This window comes from Dufourea novaeangliae, unplaced genomic scaffold (genome assembly GCF_001272555.1).
Source record: "Dufourea novaeangliae isolate 0120121106 unplaced genomic scaffold, ASM127255v1 scaffold35, whole genome shotgun sequence".
In the NCBI taxonomy this organism is placed as follows: domain Eukaryota; kingdom Metazoa; phylum Arthropoda; class Insecta; order Hymenoptera; family Halictidae; genus Dufourea; species Dufourea novaeangliae.
Genome location: NW_015373912.1, coordinates 236,523 through 240,202, shown reverse-complemented (window position 1 = coordinate 240,202; position 3,680 = coordinate 236,523).

The following is a 3,680-nucleotide window of genomic DNA, read 5'->3' as shown; positions in this document are numbered from 1 at the left end:
GCAACTGCCGGGACGTTGCCCTGTACTCAGGTTGCATAGTATTAGCGAAGACGATATCCGCATTATACCTCGGAACACCGCCTGGGAGTTCAGCCTTGCCACTTCCATTATCTTTTCGAAATTATAAATACACCAGCACACCATCGATTCGTCGCTAATTATCGTAATACCACATACCGAATGAACGGCCCATCGCGTTTAGCACTCGTGTCCGGAGAAATAGTCCCAATAGTCAGTGTTACAACGACATTAAACGTCCATATCTATTCATATTCGGAGATCCGTTACTCGCATCCTCCGTCGGCCGAGCCAAGCCTAATTCTTGGTCCTCCTTGAGCGCACACGAAGGAAGGTACGACGTCTATCGAGTATCATTAGATAAGTATTTAGCAAGTATGCCATATATTGTACCATAACACCGAGTTTACGATATTTATCGAATGTTATAATAAACTCAACCATATATTCATTCGTGACTCTAATTACTGTAACAAGAAACACATGAGCCTAACAGAGTGTAACGCACAGGCTCCAAGGCCTGATACACGAGGCGATCCCGGGAAAGGTACTCTAGTTACCTAATTCCTTTAATATTATTTGGTACGCAAATTCAAGGAGATAGGTCGAAAAGAATTTTTAATTATCGCCTCTCACGCGCACGAAGGGTTTCGAAAAATGTTTTCGGAATACTGAAGTTGATGCCAGAAAATGCCGATAAAATAATACTGACTACGTGTAGTTTGCATAATTATCTGCGAAACTATAATATTAATGTACAAAATAAGTCACATAGTCATAATAATGACACTGGCTTACAAAAATTACCACGACAAGGGGGAAGTACAGTAAGTACTGCATTTAATGTTCGAGATGCATTTAAAGAATATTTTATCACCGAAGAAGGCTGTGTTGAATGGCAAGACACTGTTTTATAAAAAGTATGTTGGTGTGGGGAAATTCGGCGTTTGGGTGAAATAATCCACACATATACGGTCGGAAATCGTTTATTACGCGTTGGTCGTAGATCGCTCGGAACGTTCTTGCGCGTGTAACACTCGAGGCCTGACTGCCCTTTTTGTCTGTCCCGCAACGGCTTTTCGAGAGGGCCGTCGTCTGACGCATCGAACGAGAACGTTCTCGATTATTCGATAATGTATACAGACGACGGTCCTCGCCGTTCCGAGAACTTTCGCCCGAGCAGCCGAAATGCGTTTTGTCGCAACGCGCTGATCGGCACATCGTCTATGAGGCGGCGCGTTTGTTCACGTGCCGCCACATTGGTAATAAAATACGTTATTTATTTTACCTGGTTGGTTTATTTCTTTTGAAATTTCTCTCCAAGCATTTTCCTTAAAACCACTCTCACTGAATCGCGGATGGCTCAGTACATACAACGCCTCAAACAACTTAACACTTTCAATTAACTTTTCCTGATCCATCCGAGAAGACTATGTGCAATATATTTCTCGATGCTCACAGTACGCAGTGCTAATGCAGACTGACTTCGTTTCTTTCGTAACACTCAAATAGACAAAAGTGCAAGGTCGTCCACGCACCTGACATCTCTCACAGAAAATTCTCGAGATCCTTAAGTGGGCGGGCCCTACGCGCGAACAGTTAGTTAAAACTCATTTTAACTTAAGTTAAAATTTTCATTAAGTTAAAATTCGTTCCGCTTAGCAGCCTCTTCACAAAAAAATACTGAGGCGCTACGCATCCCGTAAAGAAGGTAAGTGCCAGATAAACTAAAATCTGTTCACACGGGTCATTCCACGCCAAATTTATCACTTCCTGGTAGTATGTCTTTCAATTTTTATGAAATTGTAATATGTTGTAATTTGTGTTAAATAATGATGAGTTTATGTCACCATTTTACTGGCTTCAAAGTTATTAACATGTTATAAATCGCGAAAAAGCGTGTTCTTAGCCAAACATGGTTGTGTAAACAAATTCGTGAACAGAAACATTATGACTTAAATTCCACCTAATTTCACGTGGACTACAACATATTTCATTTTGAACAAAATCCCTGACAACGAGTGCAAAAAGTGAGCGATTGAAGGTGAAATGACCCGAAACTTTTTTCCGTATTTTCAATAGTTGAAGAAATAACAGCGTGTATACAGTTCAACCAGCCATACTATACATTATTCTTTTATATTAAATATACAGTGTGTACCACCTAATGTGAGAATCTTTGATATCTCACTTCTTTTTATTAGATAAAAAATGTGTGAAGGGATAATGCTACTTAGTTGAAAGGGGCGAATACTGTAATAAGTAACAAATTTTTCTCAAGGTCATATTTTTCGAAATGTCGAAGTCATTGATGTTTTTTTAAATGGGATAGCATATTTTCATCATCATGGCGTAATAGTTCAAATCAAGACCAATGCAATGACTTATAGTATTGTGACTTTCATGTTAGCCCGAAAACGAAAAATCCACAAATTGATGGGAGTAAGTCTAAATAATAAAACAATTACAATAGACGGATTAATGCAAAAATGAATCGAAGCTGATGGACATCACTTTAAAAATTTGTTACAATAAATTTTCTGCAAATCAAAAATAAGTGAGATATTTAAGGTGTGTACGTTAGGTGGGACACCGTGTACATATGTGTCGAAAGCGGATGGCCTGTCGCTTATTGAGCGTTGGAGAATTTATGATAGGATCTCTAGAATGCGTGCGGTCTTGCAAGAGGGTGCATGATAGCGGGAGACCACTTTGGGTCTTTCAGGAATCGGGTACGTCGAGAGTTGTTTATGTGAAACAGATTAGTGCAAGGTTAAAGATGGCAAGCAATTAGTTGACCGCGCGGCGCATCGGGACAGCACTCGGATGTCTTTGAAGCTCCACCCTCAGTACAATTATGAAATGATACTAATGAAATTTGAAAAAGAACATATTTATTTCAGATTTTTAAAAACGCGAGCTGAGAGATTCGTCTTTGCAAAATAAAAATGTATTTATAATTTTCATATTGAAAAAGGGTGCATACAATGAAATTAAAAATAAACCTAGAAAGTTCTACCTTTTGCGATGCCAATGAAATAACATTTTCTGGTTAAGTATAATAGTTTACAAAATATAAATTTATTTATACAGTCATGTCTGACTAAAAACCCGCAACTTGTTAATAACTTTGAAGCCAGCAAAATGATGATACAAACTCATCATTATTTCACATAGACTACAACATATTGCAGTTTCATTAAAATCGAAAAACATACTGTCAAAAGTAATCGATTTGGTGTAAAATGGCCCGCTTACAACTGTTTATTAATTCACAGCGACAGACCATCGTCGACCCGCACCGTCACGACCGGCAAAACATTCTTCGTGAGAATGCCAGCAGCGTCGCTACGCGCCGTTGACGGAACGTTGCGGGAGGTGCCGTACAATGTAGATAGCCCACTGAACTTTATACTACCTGGAATGCGTACTGCAGTGGACAGAGACGACCAAATCCGGCTCAAAACAGATATCATGAAAGTGGTATCTGCATCCTTTATTAATGTGGTACTACCCTGTTGTAAACTTAGGCCTAGCACGTATAAGCGTGTACTACCTTGAACTCATGCATACGACTCGATTTAATACTTCATTTATGTAATAATTTCATATAAAAAAATGCCAGAATAAAGAAAGTACATTACATATATCTATGTTCAACT